The sequence below is a fragment of the Idiotropiscis lumnitzeri genome, unplaced genomic scaffold (assembly GCF_059441095.1).
Source record: "Idiotropiscis lumnitzeri isolate Australia: NSW breed Sydney's pygmy pipehorse unplaced genomic scaffold, RoL_Ilum_1.0 HiC_scaffold_104, whole genome shotgun sequence".
Classification (NCBI taxonomy): domain Eukaryota; kingdom Metazoa; phylum Chordata; class Actinopteri; order Syngnathiformes; family Syngnathidae; genus Idiotropiscis; species Idiotropiscis lumnitzeri.
Genome location: NW_028283642.1, coordinates 481,928 through 492,293, shown reverse-complemented (window position 1 = coordinate 492,293; position 10,366 = coordinate 481,928). Strand labels below are relative to the sequence as shown.

At 40.7% G+C, this 10,366-nt stretch overlaps 1 long non-coding RNA gene across 1 annotated transcript; it reads right to left on the bottom strand.

Moving 5' to 3' along the window:
- Positions 1-420: 420 nt before the first annotated feature.
- On the bottom strand, positions 421-6,260 carry LOC148315550 (uncharacterized). Its single transcript, XR_015840829.1, has 6 exons — positions 6,141-6,260; positions 5,370-5,533; positions 4,837-5,025; positions 2,480-2,575; positions 1,267-1,419; positions 421-1,159 (listed from the first exon to the last, which is right to left on the bottom strand). It is a non-coding gene; the product is annotated as an uncharacterized LOC148315550 (long non-coding RNA).
- Positions 6,261-10,366: the final 4,106 nt, after the last annotated feature.

Genomic DNA, 10,366 nt, shown 5'->3' with positions numbered 1-10,366 from the left:
GTACGTCTAAGGGAGTAAATGAGTTGAACAAAGTACAGGGTCCTTCACCTGACTACAGATGATCTTCTGGGGACTTTATTTGGTTTTAATCACTTTTGGGGTCTGTATCTATGCACACTCCCTGGTTTTGCTACCTTCCCGGGTACCACATACACACTGCTTAGTTTCTCTGCCTTCGTGGGTACCACATACATATTGCTTGGTTTCTCTGCCTTCCTGGGTACGACATACACACTGCCTGGTTTTGCTACCTTCCTGGGTACCAGTCACACAAACGTCAGACGACTCAGCACATACCGACCGTCTCAGCACTACACACTTTCACTCCAAGGCAGTGCTGTGAACCAACTTACTGACAAGAGGTAGTATTTAGAATTTTAAAAAGTGCTTGAAAGGTTTTGTTCATGTAAAACCAACAGATTATGACATTATTATTATTATTTAAATCAGTATTAAACAGCATCAGCATAGGTTAAAGATATTATACAGACTATATACGATAAAAAAATACTAAACCACCCTTGCTTTTCCGTCATTTCTTGTATAAGTTAACACACAGATGTATAACATTTGTTTATACAAATATAACGATTAAAAAGTAGCTGATTAGAGTTTTAATTTTGTATTCATTAATCTGTAATAAAAATGGACATATTTTGGTTAATAAAATTAACAAGAAATAAAAGTAAAGGGTGTTCTAATACTTTTTTCAAGATTGTCCTAACATACATTTAATGTTTACAGTATATGTCTTCGGAAGAAGGGCAGCATTAGATTTTTTTTTTGTTCTCTCTCTTTGACTTCTGAATTTGAATTTCTGTCACAGATGTGCTTGAATTCTATTTTGGATGATTTGTGTTAAACTGCACAAATATTTGAAGAGCCATAGAATTCAAGAATCACACCAGTGCTGCTACTCCTCCGAACGGGTGAACGCCCTTGATTAACAACCTGCGTTGAGGTGGCTTTTGAGATTCGTGGTGTGGGAGAAAAATCTCTGAAGGCATTCTTAGACTTCAAGAGAGGGTCCACAATTTTCAAAGATTCACTTCCGTCTGAATCAGAGGCCTCACTTGTATCCGGAATATATTCATCTCCACTGTCATCTGAGTTGGAGTAATAATGCTTATCCATTCCAAAGTCAGCCTGTTTTTTTAATCTAAAAAACAACAACAACAACGAAATATAAAGGATAGAAGGCAGGAGACCAATAAAATATATGCAATTTGCTTGTAAGATTCCCTGAAATCTATATGGGTTGTTTACCTGTATACTTTTGGTCCTCCTGAGCCTTGGGATAGTAATATGGTCTGGGTCTGAGGAACAAAGTTCAGGGGCAGGATTTGACAATGATTCGTCAGAATCTGTGTCGTTATTCCAAGGAAGATTCAGCCCATATTTTTTGTCCAAGGGAGGAGACTGGGTTGCATCAGAGTCCAAGAGAAAATTGAGAACCCATTAAATACTTAATCCCCAGAGGAATCTGCACAGAAAAAGGTCTTAATTCTATTTGAAAAAAAAAAAAAACTAAAATATTGATGAATGATATTATGACAAAATAATGTAATAACAAAATTAGAATGATTTTAGGAAATTATTTGCAAAACCAAAACATTGTGGTACGATAATAATGCATATAATTATTCTACGCAGCTATATTTAACAAAAACACTTAATTGACCGTAACAAAAAGCTCCCGGGAGGAAAACTACATTAAATGTTTTTTTAACAGGGCAGTGAAAATATTGGAAAATAAAAAAAATAATGAATAAAATAATATGAAAAAAGAATTCAATGTGTATCGATGGACCCATATGAAATACTTATATCGCTATGTACTTATCAGCCATATCGCCCAGCCCAATATGTAACTGCAACTTCAAAACCTCGGGCCATAACAGGATTGTAACATGGGATGCATATCTTCATTCCTAAATTTGTAGATCCCGAGGAGGCTGCTCAATGGTCCTGGTAATGTAAACCTCAACCAATTCGGTCACAGCCAATGTTCTCCATCCTTGTTAAGAAGTTTTGAAATGATTTAATAGATATACTATTGCAAACTATACCAGAATTTTATACATTTTAAACTTTTGATCACAATTTTACCTATTTTCTAACAATCTGAAGAATCCACATGCCAAATCACCTGCTGTGGACACATAGGTTCTGTTCTGACAGATAATTCAGTTACAGGTTGTGTACTTAAAGCCAATAAGAGGGCAATGCAGCAGTCGACAGCCTGACGAAAGCTTAAGTCTCCCAATGAGAGAACTGTAGTGGCTGGTAGGTTCTTAGATTGTAACATAGTAAAGACATACACTACGCATAACTGTATATCATATGATGATGAGGGAAAATATTATTAGCTACGATTTATGTCCAGATATATTAGAAAACCTGTCCAACCAGCACAGGTCTATCTAACTGTAATTTTAACATCTCAAGACACGACAGGATGACCACATGATACGCATACCTCCTTTTCAGAGTCTGTCAAACCTTGAGAAGGCTGCTTCGATGTTCTGGTGGCATCAACCTCAGCCGATTCAGTCATTGTCGGTTGTCCTCCATCCTAATGAACAAGTTGAATATTAATTTAATGAATTAAAAAAAAGAAAATGGATCAGAATTTTACACATTTTAAAGAACAAGTTCACGAATGAAACAAAACCAATTACTTTAGCGCATGACAATTAATCTTCAGTAGAGATATGTTGTGACTGATATTTCAGTCACAGGTTGTCTTTTGAACGCCACCAGGGCCGCAATGGAGCACAGGACAGCCAAAAGTCTTCTTGTCGGACAGCTGTAGTGGCTGGTAGGTTCTAAGATTATAACATAGTAAAGGCACATACAACTCCTAACTGTATTTCATATGATAATGAAGGAAAAGATGATTAGCTATGATTTATGTCAACAATAAAAATGGCTCTACGGGGTCCCCACGAACGCAAACCTGACAGTTGGGTGTCAGATGGCCAACATACCTGACTCGCAATTCAACTCAACTGGACCCCACAACACAAGAAAAAGCTGAGTGAGCCTCAAACCAGACATACACATTCACTGACAAATATCCTGTGACACCAGATATATTAGAAGTCTTGTCTAATCAGCACACGTCTATCTAACTGCAATTTTAACATCTCGAGACACGACAGGATGAGCACATGATACGCATACCTCCATTTCTGAGTCTGTAAAGCCTGGAGGAGGCTGCTTTGATGTTTTAGTAGCATCATAAATTTATTGAATTAATTATATTTGAGGTTGGATTAGATTTTTACACATTTTAAGCCTTAGCCACCCAAAACAAAACATAAGCTCATGAATGAAATAAAACTAATTAATTTCGCCCATGCCAATTAATCTTCTGTAGACACGTGTTGTGACCAGTGTTGTTTTTGGCAGGCATTTTAGATTTTGTCCAAGTCATTTGGACAAAGTGCTGATTTGTTTACATCACATTTAGTCATCCCAATTCGTTATAGTTTTAGTCCAGTTTTAGTCAACGAAAACTAAAAAAAGGGTTTTAGTCCAGTTTTAATCGACGGAAACGCAAAAAAAGTTTTACCCTAGTTTTCGTCAATTTATTCACAAAGGTTTTAGTCCAAGCGGCACGGTGGCCCAACTGGTTAGCATGATGGCCTCACAATATTGAGGTCGTAGGTACGATTCTGGCTCCGGCCTTCCTGTGTGGGTTTCCTCTGGGTAATCCGGTTTCCTCCCATATTCTTAAAACATGCATGGCAAGTTGCTTGGACACTCTAATTGCCCCGAGGCATGAGTGTGAGCGTGGATGGTTGTTCGTCTATGCATGTCCTGCGATTGGCTGGACACCAATTCAGGGTGTACCTCGCCTACTGCCGAAGACAGCTGGGATAGGCTCCAACACCCCCCGCGACCCTAGTGAGGAGAAGCGGTACAGATAACGGATGGATGGATGGATGGGTTTAAGTCCATTTGAGTTAAAACAAGGCATTCAAGGTTTCCACCCAATAACAAAGACTTTTGGATGGACTACTACATCACAAACAGAAAAAAGTGGCAACAGTGGAATCAATACTCACTGCTCCAAAATAAGCAGAGAAGCAAAACATTTTGTTGGGCAACTGTTGTGGCTTTATTTCACTAAAAGCAACATAAAATAATTTATGAACCACATGCTAACAATTTTGTCTAGTCAACGAAAAAAATTCATGTACATTACGTCATGTTTTCGTCATAAAAGAACCTCGTATAGCTTGTCATCGTCATTAAAAAAGGGGCGTTAACGAAGTATTTTCGTCATAGTCATCAGTGACGAAAACAACACTGGTTGTGACTGATATTTCAGTCCCAGGTTGTCTCCTGAACACCACCAATTGGGCAAGGGCGCGCAGGAAAGCCTGGGGTCTTCTATTTTTACAGTATAGAAAGGCTAAATATCAAATTGAAACAGTGTTTTATATCATGAATATACAGGGTTGGTGCTGGTTCTGGTAGGGAAACCACAACATAAAGATGTCCTTAATTAGTCCCACAATGGGGATATTTGCAATATGGCATATGATGGCCTAACAGGGCCACCGCCCAGAAAGGAGTAACGCAGAACTTTGTAATACTGTCACTCCCTGACCAGTTCGTTGTTCCTGCAGAGCCAAACTTTGACTCAGACCCACAAATTTGAATTACAGATAGTGGACAATGGAGAACTCCCCCAGTCAGTCAGCATGTTCAACTTCCATAGAAACCTCACATACATTTATTAGATTGCCAAACTAATTGGAAACTACATCACCAGAACACCACAAGTGGGCTCTGTTATTGTACTTAAAGATGCATCTTACAAACCTGTGTTCTCCAAGGCCAGCTGGTCCATAGTCTTAAGTTATTTCTTCGCCAACATCAATGTCTCGGAGCGCAAACAGACAGAGGTGTGGTCTGTCCTCTGTTGTCATCTTCTTCATTTTACAGTTGGGGTGCATGTGGTCATCATTAACCAGTCTTCCCAGACTGCCATCTTCTTGAGCTGCATCAACACTTAAAATAGATTAAAAAAAAAAAAAAAACAATTATTCAATCAATGTCAGAAATTAATCTTTGAGACAATCTTGTGTACACAAAACATAAAAATAGGAAATCCACAATTTTTAAATCTAAATCAAATCATACAAGAAATTTCTATTGGAATCAGACCCTATTAACAGCTTGTCTTTGAGACTTCATGATCTATATTTTCATTTGTACAGATTCAACGCATGAATAAAAGTAATTATACATTTTTGCTTAGAGAATGATTTTTCCCCTAACACTTATGGGATGAGTATGTGTTTATTTTTTTAAATAAAAACAAAAATAAGATAACATCTCAATCTTTGCCTCACCTCCAAGTTTTTTCTTGCCGGCGGAAGTCAAACAAAAAGACAGTGCCTCTTCCATCCATCTTCCTGCGTTGAGATTCATCAGAATCTATCAATTTTCCTCTGTACTCCATAATAAAGAATAAAGTCGTCTTTCCTGAAAGGGGCCTTGGTAAATACTCCTCGACCTAGTTAACAGGGAAATCAAGTTAGCTTCGTCATATTTTTAAGCACACAAATAAGGAGTCATCATATTCATTTGTGCCACTATACTAATGTAGGGTGGTTTGAAACATTGCTTCTTGTGAGGGATAGAGCAGAGCCCTTCTTTATGATTTTAAAGGAACAGACCAGCCAAAATTCATTTTCCAGCATTGCATTAGCCAGTATGTATTAGGACTGAAAGTACAAATGTCAATTGCACCTGGTTACGTAAAAAAAAAACTTTAAGATTATTTAGTTTCAAAACAATGACATACACTGTACACAGTCATATTGGATCGCGTCACGTGATCTCTGTGACGTATTACGTGCTTTACACTAGACTATCAATATCGGACTTGTTCACCGGTCTATTGTGGTATAAAAATGCCGGAGGGCGTCATCAAGTACAGCCTTAATTTAGATAGAACTCCTACCATCAGGTTTCACACTCACTGAAATAACTTGAAACTGACAAAAGTGGCAAAAGAAAAGGTCAAGACACTCTTAATGTAAAATAACCACTTAAAAAACGATGTCAGCTTGGTTATCAGAAAACAATAATATATCTTAGCAAAAGCGTTAACTTCATACCTTTAAATTAGTTTATATACTTCGCTTCTAACTCTGCAGTCTTGTCCAGACCCTTGACTGCATGTTCAATAGTATCCTGCTTTGGGGACTTCCTGCATCTCAGGGAAGGCATTGTTTATTCTATAAAGAAAAAAGACAGTATTGTGTTGAGAATTATTAATACTATGGGCTAAATGGAGTTTTAACAATATTAGTGTAAGAAAAATAAATTATAAATTAAAAAAATATCAATTCCTCCATCCCAATTAACGATTTCAACCATAATAGTTTATATTGAAGTTTAAACAACAGACACAGACAGATTTATGCAGTGTGACTACAAAAATCTTACCAAAATTGCATTCACAGTAACCTTTGCTTTAAGAATCATGTAATTAACCAGTGAACATCGTGTCTTACACAAAAATTAATGACAGAAATTATCATGGTACTTGCATTCTGTGGTTCTATAACAAAAGTGCAAGCTGTTAGCTCCGCAAAGCTAACGCAACAAGCTAGCGTCCCTCGTGCTCACATTCAATGCAAACCTGACCACCGGATGACAATACGCGTCGGTTTAGTTCTTTAAATGAGTAAAAGCACCATGACGTTTTATAATTATTCAATGCTTAACTGGAGCTCGTCAATTATGTCGATGTAGGAGCACATGTTTGCTAGGCCAGTGTTGTAGGCCCACATCCATGGTGCTACTTTGTATAGTGTTTTCCACACAACTATCTCTAACTATGAACAAATGCACTCGACGCATGTTTTGAAAAAAACCCAACGAAAAACACTTACCTCTCCGTTTCAACAGCAGTTCGAACTTCGAAGTGGTGATATTCTCCAGCGTTAAGCACCTGCTCGAACTGCGAATAGGTCAAATTCAACAGCGTCTTTTTTCTGTCTTAATAAGGACGCGATGAGAGGAGGAGCGCTTGCCTTTTCGTCAGCACGCCCCGCGCGGGTGGTGCTGCTTTATCACTCTCTATCTGTGCCCGCCCGCCGGCACGTCGATAGAAAAATAATATTCCTTCAAACATTACTTTCATCTTCTTAACGTTTTGTAGTGAATTTAACAGGTTCACCACTTTTTTCAAATACACCAATGGAAAACAGGTCTTAATTGAGGAAACATACAAAGAGCGTCTCACAAACACCTGATGATGAGCAATGTAATTTGATCACGTTTTTTGTCACTGCCTGGACGTTGGGTTCACTGGCCTGGTGGCAGTGGCTTGTAGACACTGTCACTGAGTGGGAACGGATCTCAAGGTGGGTCAAACTAACCCAAGCAGTGGATCGGTCCGTTTTTTAAATTTATTAATTTTTTTATTTTATGTATTTATTTATTATTTAATACAAGGGCTTCGGCTCACTACCAGTGGGCGGGACCAAAGAATTTGGGTTTCCTTTGAGCTAGGAGGCAGTCAAAGGCAGTCCAATCCCCGGCAACATAAAGCGCCTAGCTCTGGGGACATGGAATGTCATTTCTCTGGTAGGGAATGAACCCGAGCTGGTGTGTGACTAGACCAGTGGTTCTCAATTATTTCCTGTCATGCCCCCCCTACCAAGAAGAAAACAATTCGCACCCCCCCACCACAATTTTCTTTTACATTTCGTACTAATGTACATGTTCTTTGCATATTAATGTTAGATTGTCAATAAAATATCTTACCTTAACAAAGCTAAATTGATAAAAATAAAATATCATTTTGAGAACGACTATTGTGAGGATCTCGAAACTCAGTACTCTGTGGTGCTAATATTGATGAGATGATAAATATGTTGAAGCCACAGAACAAAAAGATTAGATATTGTTTGGAAATTAATGACGTACATAAAGGAATATCAGCCTTGATTGGAGTACATTACTGCATTTAAATTTTTAATAAAAATGAAACAATTATTGATGTTATGACCACTATGAAGAATTTAAAAAACAATATATAGGGATAATTATAGTTTTCATTTTGTTATGTGTAGTCTGTTCATGTTGCATTATTTTTATGACAAAGACGATGGTTAATCGTAGGTTTGTTGCCCAAATGTACCATTACAACCTGATTAATGTTGAGAATGACGAACTCAAACTGGACACTGAAACGTAAAAACACATGGACTTCTTGCCCCTGTCCTCACACGTGCACACACACACACACCATACACGAAGATCCGGGAGGTAAGGACGGCTGTCCTACAGGATGCGGATGGAAGAACAACTGCAGCGGAACAATGCCAGGGATGTCTGGAGGGGCCTGAAGACCATCTCAGGCCACGGACAAGCAGGTAAGACCCAGAAGGGGGGGGGCTTCAGTGGGCAAATGAGTTGAACCTATTTTTCAATAGGTTTGATCAAATGTCTGACCCCGCTCAGGCTTCCCTGATGCAGCCCCCACCCACCCCTCCTGCCACTGCGAACAAGACCCTCTCTCCCCCTCTCTCGCCCCTCTCTCTCTCCACAGGCTCCAGTTCCCAGCCTCATCAGACAACCACCACTTCCTCCTGCTCAGCCTTGTTCCTCACAACATCTCAGGTGAAGAACCAGCTGAGGAAGATGAAGGCGAGGAAGGCGGCAGGCCCAGATGGGATCAGCTCCCAGCTCCTCAAATCCTGCGCAGACCAGCTGTGTGGAATCGTCCAGCACATGTTCAACCTGAGCTTGAAGCTGGGCAGAGTCCCCCAGCTGTGAAAAACATCCTGCCTGGTTCCGGTTCCAAAGACACCCCATCCGAAGGAGCTCAACAACTTCAGACCAGTGCCGCTGACGTCTCATCTGATGAAGACCCTGGAGAGACTGGTCCTCGTCCATCTGCGCCCCCTGGTCAGCTCCTCAATGGACCCACTCCAATTTGCATACCAGCCTGGCATCAGTGTGGATGATGCCATCATCTACCTGCTCCACACTTCACTCTTCCACCTGGAGAAGGCGGGGGGCACGGTGAGGATCATGTTCTTTGATTTCTCAAGTGCTTTCAACACCATCCAGCCCGCCTTATTGGGAGACAAGCTGGAGCAGGCGGGAGTGGCCCACCACCTCATCACATGGATTCACAACTACCTCACAAACCGGCCACAGTACGTGAGAACACAGGACTGTGTGTCTGACGTGCTCCTCTGCAGCACGGGAGCGCCGCAGGGAACTGTGCTGGCTCCCTTCCTGTTCACCCTCTACACCTCGGACTACAAATACAATTCCACAACCTGTCACCTGCAGAAGTTCTCTGATGACTCTGCGATTGTCGGCCTCATCACTGACGATGACGATCGGGAGTACAGAGGGGTTACGCAGGGGTTCGTGGACTGGTGTCAGCAGAACCGCCTCCAAATCAACGCTGGGAAATCCAAAGAGCTGGTGGTGGATTTCCGCAAGCGTCGGCACTCTCCACCTGCACCAGTGAATATCCAGGGAACAGACATTGAGAGGGTCTCAACTTACAAGTACCTGGGTGTTCATCTGAACAATAAACTGGACTGGAGCGACAACACAGACGCTCTCTATAGGAAGGGTCAGAGCAGACTCTTCCTACTCAGGCGGCTGAGGTCCTTTGGCGTTCGGGGAACACTCCTCAGGAACTTCTATGACTCGGTGGTTTCATCAGTCATCTTCTATGGAGTGGTCTCCTGGGCAGGAGGCATCTCGGGCCGAGACAAAAAGAGACTGGACAAACTGGTGAGGAGGGCCAGCTCTGTCCTGGGCTGCTCCCTGGACTCTGTGGACTCAGTGGGGGGCAGAAGGATGACGGCAAAACTGTCATCAATGCTGGACAAACCAGCCCACCCATTCAATGACACTCTGAGAACACTTTACAGCTCCTTCAGTGACAGACTTTTACACCCTCGCTGTACCAAAGAGAGATTTCGCCGCTCCTTCCTGCCAACTGCTGTCAGACTTTTTAACAAGAACATTGGGTCAGGCCTACAAACGGGAGGGCATTAGTGCAATTGTGCAGTCCTAGGATGCAATATTAACTACTACTGTACTTTCAGCCAAGGGTGTACTTAAATATTGACCAATGATGTATTTTGTTTACCATTACAGTATTCTTATTACAATACTTCTATCACTGTAGTATTTCTACCACTGCAGGATGTTCACTATTACAGTACTTTTATCATTGCAGTACTTTTATCATTGCAGTATTTTTCTATCATTGCGGTACTTTTACTATTACAGTACTTTTACCATTGCAGTACTTTTACCATTGCAGTACTTTCATCATTGCAGTATTTTTCTATCGTTGCAG